The 12,843-nt window shown below is 36.6% G+C and overlaps 1 protein-coding gene across 4 annotated transcripts in view; it reads left to right on the forward strand.

The window, feature by feature from the left end:
• PDE1A (phosphodiesterase 1A) overlaps positions 1-12,843 on the forward strand; it is a 143,592-nt gene that overhangs the window by 36,456 nt on the left and 94,293 nt on the right. The window lies entirely within an intron of this gene.

A 12,843-nucleotide genomic window follows, 5' to 3' on the forward strand; every position in this document is an offset into this window, starting at 1 on the left:
TTGAACTGAAAATGTTATGAACTTTACTCTCTAGTCCTATTTGTTAACTTAAAGTTCATATGCAAGTGCACAAAAAGTTGTTGAAGATAAAGGGTTTAATATTGCATAGCCTAGTAACATATTAGGTGATTTTGGTTCTCAGAATATAATTTTTTTCCACTTATACTGAGACTTTATAAAAGGTTTTGGTTTTTTCCCCTCCTCTCTGTCCTCTGCATTCTCTAAAGTTTTGTGTGGGATTGTCTTTATTTTGAAAGAGAGGCAGAGTAGCTTTTGAAAACTTTTTTGTGTGTGTTCTATTTTCTTACAGCTCCAAAGCCCCTCAGTGTATTCTGAAATTATAAAACTTGAAAAGTGGAACATTGTTCTTGACTGGTTTATCTGGTTTTGTCTGGATGGCAGAGTTTTAATACTTGAAATTATATACCTTTCAGAGTAAAGTAGCCTGCTTGCTGGGATGTGCAGACAAGTGTTTAAAGTCTAAATGATCTGTAAGACACTTCTGAAAGTAAGGGTCCAAGTTTAAAGAGTAAGAAGTTGCAATTTTAGTGAGGTGATTCCTCAGAGCATCCTCTATATATTAATTTGATCTCTGAAACACTTTCTGATTACTTTATATTTTAAAGTCAATTGTAAAATTCCTTTACAGAACAGGATTAGATCAGTTTACTCCTGCTTTCTACCACAGGGGACTCCTTTCTTTCTTTTGTCAAGTCCTAGCTTCAGGCCAAATGACCTTGAGTGGGAAATAATATTTCTCAAACTGCTAGGAATAAGGATGAAGTGGCTGGAAGATTAACTAAATCTGCAGTAGTTCACACTTCTGTTTATGGCTGGTGACAACTTTAACAAAAACCCAATTCTTACTGGGTGACATCAATAGGATATTGTAACCACAGTGTTGATATGACAAATAAATATAAGATTGTAGATGGTCCCAGAGCAAATACAGGATTGTTATTTATTGGATCACCACTACTGATGTCATATATGATGGGAGTGCAGTAACATTTGGCATTGCAGGTCCAGAGTAAATTCAGACAGGTGCTGGGATAATGTCCTACTAACCTTAGATGAGGAGAAATCTTTCAGTACTATTGCAGTTAAAGGGCAGAGGGAGAATCTGGACACTAAGTGGTTACTGTGGAAGTGAAATGTCATAACTGCTAACCTTAAATTTGAATGACCCATGTGTATTTGCTATGCAATTTATATTGTAAATTAAATTAAACATTTTGCACTTCAATAAAGAGGAACTAAAAAGTTCTTTTGCAGAAAGCTTTTAACTGACAGAAAGAGACGTTTGATATTTTCCTCAAGTGATATCTTTTCATTTAACAGTTTAATTGAATATATTTGTTTAAATATCAGTATTTCCAAGGATCTTTGATAATTATCCTATAAGCTGTAATTAAAAAAAATATATGTAAAATGCACATTCTTCACAGTCTTTTGGGGCCATTAGAATTGCTGGTGAATAAATGCATGTTTCCTGGTAATGTGCTATGGAAATCTGCTGTAGCTGGTGTAGTGCTGGATGGTTTGCAACAGCTTTCTTAACGGATGTTTTTCTAAATTGTCTTGTGGGAGTGAACTAAAGTCAATGAAATACAAGAAGTTTCAACATTTCTTACCAAAATCCATTCCTTCAAATCAGTTCTAAATACAGAACGGCAACTAAATACTGTTGGCATGCTTAATCCAGAGTGAGAAAACCCCTAATATGGAAAGCCCCCAAAGAGTCCATGGCTCTGCAGTGACTCTTCTGGCAAAAGATCTCTGTAATACTACAGTAAATGCTTAAGAAATGTTTCCAAGGTCGAGACCAGCATAATATTTTAGGTGGCTCGAACAGAAAAACAATCTCCGTATGTCATAAAGATTGTATCATGTACAGTAAATACAGATGCTATCCTATATTAAAGAGCTGCTTTTTTAATGTGTGTTCATTTTCCTTACGACTTTGCAAAATATTTCTCTAGTGAAAAAGTATTCTCATGAAAGAATTGTGAAGATTTAGCCTCTGTCCTTGGAATTCTGTTATTTTTTTCTCCATATAGGTGAAATGGTTTTACTGGGTACAAATCTTACATTAAGGTAACTGAATCAGCAGTCTATTAAATTTTTTCCTTGGAAAGAAGAGAAAAAAAGATCCCAAGTTTTATATATATTTATATTTACCAATGTTTTGATGACAGCCAACACTAATTATAGTTACTCTTAAAAATATATCTCTCTAGGAAGTTATGTTAGAACTCAGTATCTTCCTCCTTAGTTAGCAAGGTTGCATTTACAGTGGATTTGTACTTATTGCTTTTCCAGTAATGTAAAAATTAAAGTATTTATTCTAAATAATCCTTTCCTTAATATCAATACTCTACATAAGTGTGGGATAGGTATTATGTGTCAAAATGGGAAACTCAATGACAAGAAGATAGTTCTAATATATTTACAATTTTTTGCAAGTTTTTATTTCATGAAGAAATAAAAATATCTAAATAGTGGAAACTAAGCGGAATGTTTGGTACATGCTACATGCTTGGAAAGAACTAAATTAATTCAGAAATATAACTATGTAAAAAAACCCCAAGCTTACAAATCGCATTGAACTCATTACTAAAGTACTAAAACACATAGATTAGGATAAAATTTTTTAATTACATCAGAAAAGACTGCCAAATTCTTAGAGATTCCTGCATTCATTAATATCAAAGGAAGAATCTGATACATGCAAATATATATTCCAACAGAACGTGTAGCTTGGATATTCACTGTCTATTTTAATGCTAACATACATTACTGAGGACATTCCATATTTTCATTAAGAACAGCAGCTTGAGCATATTTGCTGTGACTGAATATGGCTAAATTAATTCAAACAATAAACAAGTCAGCTCTCTCAAAGAAAGCAATGGGAGCCTCATGGCTCCTACATTTAAACTTGACTGAATAAAGCCATATGAAATATGCTTTAGGGAACAAATTCTTCTCTGTCAACTGCATAGATTAGATTACATAATAGGTGTTCTAGTGCTCAGATTTCTATGAATTCTGTTAAAATATGAATCGACATAGTCATTAATCAAAACTTACACTGAAGCTAATATATTTCTGCACTCTCTTTCAGTCTTTAGGGAATGGGTTGGGTTGTATGACTCTGGACTTTCTGGTCTTGTCTGTAAATGGAAGCAAAAGGATCAGAGTGTCACAAGACAAGTAGTTACTTGGGTGTCTTTCCCTTGGTAGGGTCCCCAAAAGCCTGGAAATAGTTCAAGAAACCCATGGGCTTTGAGATTTCCAGATCAATGACACCTGGATAATAGCAAAGAATTTGTCCTTGCTGTGTAATGTTTTTGATTTAAGGCTCTTAGTGTGTTTAAACAGTATTAATGCGTTAGCTTCAAAACTTTGTTCTGCACATTTTCTCTTTTGTTCTGCACATTTTCTGTGGTTTCATGCAATGTTGGATCAAGGGTTTTCCCTTCGAGCAAAAGGAGCAGGAAAATAGGGGTTCAGGGTGCTGAAAGCCAGAGAGGGAATAAGGGTGGAACCCAGCAGTTTTCCTGCTCCCCAGGGAGCAGGTGTCACCTTCCCTGGATGAGAAGAGCTCCTCGTGTGTCCATGTTGTTCCAGTACCCTCGTGCATTTACCTCTATGAATGTTATATTAACTGCAATTAACTAGACTGGATCTCTCTTTAACTTTGAATTCTCCTTTACTAAGAAATGGCCCAGTCCAGTCCTTCAGTCTCCAGTCCCTCAAAATATATGTAGTTGGTTCACTATTTTATTTTACATTAAGATTGGTTCTAAATATTAAATGCTGTTGCCAACTGTAATCAACTGGCAGAAACGATTCCAGCACTATTTCTGCACCTCCACTGAGCCCATAGGTAATTATATACTGTACAGAATATTGTTTCAAAAATATTTGATTTCCAGAAAATGTCTATACTGCTGTAATTTGTGGAGTAAGAAGAATCCATATCAATAACTTTTAAGCTTTAATTATAAAGTAAATAATAATAAAATTTTCTGCAACTTCTAGACATTTAAAGTTTTTGCCAGAGACTATTTTCTTCTTGAAAAAGTATACTAATGTGTCATTTCCAGTAAAAAATAACCATAATAATAACAAATAAATAACCAAAAAATAACCAAGTGTGATACACTTATTTGGCTTCTTCTTCTTTCCTTTTTAAAAATTATTTTCCTCTCCTGAATGCTTGAAATATCCAGGAGTTTTACCAAGTACAAGAGATACATCTTTATACTGTGGTAACAGATTTTTTTCCTATTTGTGAGTTTTATCTTACTCTTTTTTACACTCTGGTGTCAATATAGTATGTACTGAAGAGGAATATTTGTGTTTTGCATGGATATAGCTGCTGTTGGCACCTTTCCAATTTGTGTCTGTAGAAAGGTACCTGATCAGAATAACAGATGAAGAAGAAGCAACTTATTAAACAAGTATCTGTGGGGAGCATAGAAAGTTGTAGACTTTAGCTGCTTAGAAGTTTATAAAAATCAAAGTATATATTCTTCCTTTTTTTTAAGCAGCCTTCATATAGCTTCAAATTATTATTATCTTTATGCCATGTGTAGGGAATAAACATGTATAGGGAAATTTGAGAGGTTTATATTGAACTGTGCATTGCAATCATGATGCATAGACTTTATTCATAATTATTCCTGGTGATAACTTAATTGTAAATTAATGTACCATATTAATTTAATGAATGACAGTTTATTCCTGTCATGTAGGAGGAAGGTGGGCAGGGAAGAGAAGATGCAGTTGTCCTTTACTTCATGCTCTAAGGAATATGAAAAACACAATGCCACAAGAAGACTTCCTTGAGACAAGGTCCATGAGTGAAGAAATTACACTGTAAATGGATATGATAAAAAATACTGGCCCATTGCAGAGAATTGCAGTGATTAATATTTTCAAGTTGGTAGGAAAAGGAGCTGTAGCAAAAGGTTAGAGCTACTTTCACAGACCTTGTCACCTTCAGTTTGGAGGGGGAGATTTATTTTCCCTCTCCTCTTGCATTATCCTTTTCTGGAAAATCATAGGTTTAAATCACCTGGTAAGAGTACCCAGTTCTGCTTTCCCAAAGCATCAGTCCCTGCAGTTCCCACAGAGTACGTGGCACTGTCTTGTCTCAGCTGAGCTTATTTTCCATCCATGGAAGAGAGCCCATGATGAAAACTGCAGTTTGGGCAGGTGTTAGCCAAGGCACTGTGTCCTGCCGTGCATGTTTAAGTAAAAGGCAGGTTTTCAATTTGTCACTGTGGTGGTGAGAAGGCTGCGCAGGCTAAGCACCTCCCTGGGGTCAGGGATGAAGACACAGCTCCTGCCTCTGTCCCAGGGGAGGCTGAGTTAGTGAGGCACAGCAGCGAAGAGGGGACCTGAACTTCCTTTGCATGGCTTTACAAAGCTGTTTCTGTCAAACCAGGCTGAATATTTTCTATCATAATCCTGGACAGATCACAGGGATCTTGTAACCATTGCTTTAGAAACCAGACTAGGATGGCTCTCTGGGTTCCCAATTTCCCCGTGGGTACTTAAGTGATTCAAAGCAAAAGAAATCCTGATTCACCCATGTAGCAGAATCACATGCACTGGAGGTGGTCACAGTGCTGAGGGCCTCATTAAGTAGTCTTTATTAGTCTGCTAGGAAGTTGTCTTCACTAAACACCAGAATGAAAACAGAGTGTATGTCAGGAAGACATGACATTTAAAAGATTTTTTCTTTTCACAGCCTTAGTATGTTAGTGCATTCTGTCTATAATATTTTTCTTGCCCTTAAGGACCTATTGGATATGTTATTACAAAGTGTTTTCCAAACCAGGAGAGAACAGTAAAGAACAATCCAAACCAATATTCTGTTTATTACTGGATATTATGGAAATGTTGACTTCTGAAATGTTTAATTTTCAATTTAAAAAGCTTGCAAGCACTCATTTTAATTCTTCAAAATTTCTCCTTTTATGTACATTCAAGGCAGAGAATGGAAGAAATGACAGAAGCGGTCTACCTACCTTTTTTTTCAAAGAAATCTCTTTATAATCCATAATGTTTGGTGCAGCTGATGTTTTTTTTTCTCTTCAATGTAAGGAGTTTTGTGAAAACACTCTTTCACAAAGATTCTTGTATCCCATCCTCACAAGCTGTTTACACTCAAGCTGTTTTTACACTGTTTTAACAGCTGCTGTTACCTGGCCCTTGCACTCTACATGGACCTTGCAGACACTCCCAGATGAAAAGTCAGAGTTTTAGATATAGGATATCAGCATCAGAACTGAACTTGATGGTGGTCATGGTGAATATGTAAATATGAAAACCAATGCAAAAATCAGTGGCTTTAGTGGTAGGGTAACACTGAGAAGTTGGGTAGAAGTTTTTGGAATTGAGAAAGGGAGAATGGTGAGAAACTTCATAAAAATGTGAAGCAAAAAAAAAAAAGAAAGTGAGGAAAAAAGGAAAAGATAAAAATAAAATTAAAGGAAAATTAAAAGAAGAAGGGAATGAATAATAGAATATAATAAATAATGTGGAAATGTAAAGATAAGCAGATGGTGAGCTGACAAAGAAGTTCATGAGAATGTGGACATTTTCAGTTTTACATTCTTACTCATCCCTTAATACACTAAAATATAAATTGTGGTGATTACTCCATGTTATCTGTAGGTAGACTGTAGGCAGACAGAGAGTGACACTGTTGAAATATATTGAATATTTAATGTTGGCCTGATGGTCTGTTTGGGACACTGCTGGTGTGTTGTTTTGTACTATTCCCAAACAGACTTTTCTAGAATTAATGATGAATTCAAGAGGCATTACAACATCACTTGCTGAGTCATTTTTCAATTGGCATGAGTGAGCTTTGTAATATTTCTTGTTGTCAAAAATGTCTGATTTTCAAGGTACTTTAAGGGATCTGAAAAATCCATTCATTAACTGGACTCTGGTGGGGTTGTGGGGTTTTTTCAGCTTGCAAAAATAAGGTAAAGCAATTTCCTGATCACCAGAAATGGTGATAGATGGCTTTCATCCAGACCTTCATCCAGTATTTGAAATACTGCCCAACACAGAAATTAAGCCTGGATCTGAAATTAAGTGGCACTTAGGGACTTGGTGTAGTGGGACTTGGCAGTGTTGTGTTTGCCATTAGCCTCTATGATCTTAAAGGTCCTTTCTAACATAAATGATTATTTTATTCTATGATTCTGTTATTGATTACTGCCATTCTGCTTGCTGGAGCTCAAAAGTTTTCACTCAATGTTCATACCTTAAATAATGTTCCTCTTGCCTTGTCATGGTGATATGGAATTTATGTGTAAATGTTTGTACTTTTTGAGAAATCAGTTTGATTTCCTGGTGGCATCAACTGAGAAATATTTTGTGCTGAGCTCATTTTTCTTAAATTATTAGTCCCCTAACTTTAGCAAATTTACCTTTCACCACTAGTACAGGTCCTGTTAGCATCTCATTTGTAAACTAGATGTGTTTTCTTGTGGCTTTGCATAGATGCAGACTGGAACTTTTGCTTTATGTAACACAGGTAAAATGCATTAGTGTAAAACAAATGTATTGCAGTAACCTTTTGTATTGATAATGGATGACTACAAGAAATTTTAAAAGTGTTGTTGTGAACCAAATTAATGGTTTCCTTAATGCTAGAGAAAATATTTCAGTGCTATAACATGCTTCATAAAAATTAAAATTAAATTAATGTTATACCTCAATAACTGGGGTATTGTTTCCAAATAATTAACAGTATTTCTGTGTTCTTTTGAGCAGAAACAAATTACCAAGTCCCCATAAAATGCATATAGATTTTAAACTATTTTCAACAAGACTGATCTAGCCAGAATGATTGTCCCTTCAGGGCCTAAATTAAAATGTACCGTTGTGTTGCCAGGTCTCCCTTTTTACATTCCATCCGTCTGGAATGTGAAAAACAGCTTTAATTATTCTATTACCTGATGTAAAACCAGACTACATGAAGGTTTCCTTAGGAATCCTGAAGTCTCTGTCTTGGCACAGGCTAAACTCCATTCTGCTACTGGCTGCTTCTGCTTCCTGACTCAGCTTCTCTGCATATTGTCACTATCTGTGCACTACAGTGAGACAGGCTTAAAAACATGCCCAGTTTGAAGTGTTTGTTTCCTCTGTCTATGAAGGAGCAATTTCTCATCAACTTCTTAATAAGAACTTTGTGTACCTTAATAAGAACATGTGTACCTCTCTGCTTTCAGTCATCTCTGCTTGAGAAAATGAGTCCAGTTCTTCAGTGCTCTGCATTGGGGACAGGGCAGCCCTGGATGTAGGGACAGACTGGGAAGGGAGAGGCTGGAGAGCAGCACCATGGAAAGGGACCTGGGATCCTGATGGATGGTGAGCACGAGCCAGCAGTGCCCTGGAGCCAGGAGGGGCCAGCGTGTCCTGGGGGGCATCAGGCACAGCATGGCCAGCTGGGCAAGGGGGGGATTGTCCTGCTCTGCTCTGAGCTGGGGCTGCCTCGCCTCCAGTGCTGGGGGCAGTTTGGGCACAACAAGATAAAAAAGGTACAAAGCTGTTAGACAGTGTCCAAAGGAAGGCTCTGAGGATGGGGAAGGGTCTGGAGCAGAAGCTGAGCAGTGACTGAGGTCACTATATTAAATGTTGTGTGATGAAGAGTGTTACTCCAAATGAAATATTTACCTAACCTCCTACATTCTTGCAACTTTATCCTTTCAGGTGGCTTCCATAATCTTTTACCACTGAGCTTTATTTCTTTGTTTAAGAGAATATGCAATGGATCTTATGATACTCAGCTTCTTCTTAGGCAGTGAACCATTGATAATTATTTATTCAACCAGAGACATGTCCTTATCTTAAGTAATTTCATCAAATTATATTTCCTTTCTTTCTTTATGAGAGTGTTTCATTAGGACAGCAGGAAAGACTTTATTGAAATCAATATATTACATAAGCATTTCCTCCTTACACATTAGACCAATTAGTGTAGCAAAGAAGAAAATAAAAGTATTTTGACATGATTTTCTTTGGGCAAATTAATTTAGGCTGCATTTTATAACATATTAAACATGCATGGTCTTATAAATGGATTTATTAGCGATGAGATGTTTTTCTTTCAGTGAATTACAGATAAAGGGACAGATATGTTTCCCACATACTTTACCTCCCCAAAGATGTGTGCCTTTCCTCAGCCCTCTAATACACTCTCCCTATTAGTTTGTGAAGCTCTAACTAATGACAGAGCAACATTCAGCTAATTCCTTAATTATGTAATAGTGAATTTCATCAGGCTTTGCCTATGAGAGTCCATGTTAGTTTCATTCATTTTATGCCTCAGTTTTTCTGATTTAATTCCCATTCACACTGTGTTTCTTCAGGTCCTTCCTTTTTCATTCTTTTTAATGCTAAGCTCACTTTAAGATTTCATCATTTTAAGCAGAATTTGTTTGCACTTTCCTATCTTATTTTTATTATTGTCCATAAAACTGAAATAATGGCCCATCATTTCTATCCCTCTGTAAATATCTCTACTGCTTGAAACAACTAGTTGTCTCCAACAGTGTGCTCTGCCATGTAATTTTATTGAAAAAGCCCCTCAGAGCTCTGGTCTCATTATCTTTCTGTGCTTCTGGCATTTTATGTACTTCCTCATCTTGGCAATGCTTTGTAAATTTGCTGCATTATTTGGTCTCTGTGGTAGTGGCTCTATATATTTCAATTCTCTTTGCCTGACACCATTTGTCTGCATATTTGTCTATCTCTTGTGGGCTTTCAGTAGGAGATAGAATGCTTGCTGTGCTGCTGATTGCTTCATGGCTTTGAGGATTGCATGTGACAGTGGACCAAGGGTGAACAGCTCCAAGTGGGATTGGATCACATGCCTCAGGCAGAGGAACATTTTGACCACTATCTGGCACTGACTCTTCCTAGCAGAAGAGTGAGGTGTGAATTTTCTCACCAGCAGGAATCACTCCTCTTACTAGAAGATTTTGGATCTTGGGTGGAGGACTTGCAGTGGAGAGAGCACTGACATGAGTAGGCAGTCTTCACTAGTTAGCTAATTTCCTCAATCCATGCTTTATGCTCATCTTGATGGAGCCCATTGCTCCGGGAAGTGTCACACTGGAACACGCCCTCCTGCTGCTCTCCAGAACTGTGGAGGGACTTCCTTGGCACATATTTCCTAGACTGAGTGACAGTTCTGGCCAGCTTTCCTTGGCAGGAACACAGGGTCTGGTTATTAACATCAGGGTGCGCGTCCAGAGTGACGAGATCCTTTTATGGGCCAAGACTTACCAGGTGCAGACTGAAGAGAGTGGTGTTGGCATCATTTCACTTTCCATCCACTGTGATTGATTTCCTCTGTAGCATCTGAAATAGCAATGGAAAGACCTTCCTCTGTGACTATTACCAATGGGTGAATTTAGCAGGCCATTTCAGTTTGTCTCTCAGCTTCATTAGATTCAGACTGCATGGCAGATTACTGTGACCTGAAGACCATAGCAATGTCTAAGCACACCTTATATCACTCATTATGTGTGTACTAAATCTCACCCAGCAGACAGAGAAAACAGATCAGGGTTGCCATCCTGACCATAAACTAAAAGGTAGAACAAATTTTCCCAGTCAAAAGACTGGGAAGACTAACTACATGGTGGTTGCTATGTCTCTGCTATTAGGGATTACCTCCCAGAGGGAGCCCAGTAGCAGTAAGTTCTCCTTCATTACAGTGCAGTCAAATAAATTAGTATAAATACTTGCCAAAGCAGGTTGAAATTAATGTTTGACTTGGCACTGGAAGAACTGCTCACATGGGCAGTGAAGCCAGGAGTTACCACCTCTCATGTAAAAATGGGATGTGACTCTAGATAAACCTTGCCTGGGCTAACCCACCAATTGCAAATTTGTCTCTATTCTGCTGGTAAATAAACTGTGGTTAAGAAGCAAAAGCAAAATGAATTAACCATGCTGAAGACACTCTGGAGAAGTGTTTTATGAGATTAAGTGAAATACAAACTAGTAGAGAAATAGCATAGGTTACATACATTGCAAATTCTTCGTGTTGAGATGTCTAAAAGCACACCTGCTGTTCTGCAAGGGCTGGTTTAAAATAAGAGGAAGGGAGGTGTTCGTACATGAAACTCTTGTTATTTTGTATAGTGAATATTCACAGAATATAGAGTGACTGGATTAACTGGATTGCCATCATCACTGTCCCAAGATGTTTTTTAGGTCCTGAACAGATCCATTAATCTGGTATTTTATAGGCTGCAGCACAGATGTCTGAACTTCTATGTGGCCTTCAGAGATTGCCAAATAAGCTCTTATAGAAACTTGCAAGCTGCTTTTGGTAAAGGGGTCTGATTTCTTTATAGTCATTTTTTTTCCTGCAAGGTGTTTCTTTACTTAAATAGAAATGTGATTCTGTGCCCATTAGAAGTCATGAGTCTAATGATATTGAGGAAATTGAGCATAAAAAACCATTGGGTTGAAAACTCTTGACACGGGGTTTCACAGGATCAGTAAATGTCAGGTAAATAAACATTTTATCCAAAACTCATTTGGGTTGAACACGGAGTTATTTTGGATTCTCCCACCAATGAAGAGAAAAATATTAAGATGTCTGCAGTACATGGAATGATAATCAGATTGCATTTAAATATAAAAAAGTCGTATTTGTAAGAAGTTAGAAGCAAGTTTGTCAGCAACCTGGACAATTTAATAAACTTCTCTTTAAGGGCATGGAATCAAAAGTTTGAATAAGTGTGGTATATGCAACAGTTGTTGAGTCAGTTTGCAGAATAACGTTTCTTTAATGTGAATAATTTAATTTTAAATCTCTACCATGTAGCTCTGCAGAAGCTTTAGCCCAGCTGCTGGGACAGATGCTACATATCTCTCAAGACTGGTGCTGCTCTGTGTGAGGACCAACTGAGAAAAAGTGCACTGTTGTTAATGTTACCTTTGTCATATACATGGTGCAGTACTTCAGTATCAGGTGATATTCTGCAGAAGGAATCTGAATGTTACAATTTCCCAGTGTATGGTAATTTTAAAAATGACAAATGGCTTTAGAGATTTTTCACTGCTCCAAGAGAAAGAATGAATTCTTTTATGTCCTCTTTTACTTAGAAATTTACAACTGAACAGAGCAGGCAAATGACAATTAGAAATGTTTAAATGATCGTATAGTAATTTATTTATAAGCAAATACTTGTTTGGTTTAATTTATGAATGAATGGCTTTTACAAACAAAAGGAATAACTCTATTTACCTGTCTTGAATGCGTGCTAGTAGAGTACATATAGTTACTCAGAATAAATCTCTATTTCAGACCCAGTAACAATTATTAGATAAACAATATCTTCTAGGGAGCAAAAAAAAAAAAAAAGGTAAAATTATTAGCAATAAAGATTCTACCACAATTTTTGTAAATTATTTAAAGACTTAATTATTTTTCTTACAAAGACAGCTCTAATAATCTTTTCTCTGATTTAAGCTTGATTCATCCACTTCTATAACTTTGCTAGATGAAAATACGTTTCCTTTTGAGTTTTTGCCCCTTACTTAGATACTGCTGACTTCTCTATTTTGTAGATGTATATATATGCACACACACACATATATATATATATATATATCTCAAGAAATTTTACTCTAAGGTATTTGGTCCCCTATATCCATGGATTTTCTCTCCAGTTTTATAGACAGTTTTCAAAATCTTCCTTGAACTATGAGTGCCTGGTTGGATACTGGTGTTCCAGTGTTGATGCCCCCAGCATCAGATGCAGAGGTGTATCACTTCTACATCTACTT

Source organism: Oenanthe melanoleuca, chromosome 7 (assembly GCF_029582105.1).
Source record: "Oenanthe melanoleuca isolate GR-GAL-2019-014 chromosome 7, OMel1.0, whole genome shotgun sequence".
Classification (NCBI taxonomy): domain Eukaryota; kingdom Metazoa; phylum Chordata; class Aves; order Passeriformes; family Muscicapidae; genus Oenanthe; species Oenanthe melanoleuca.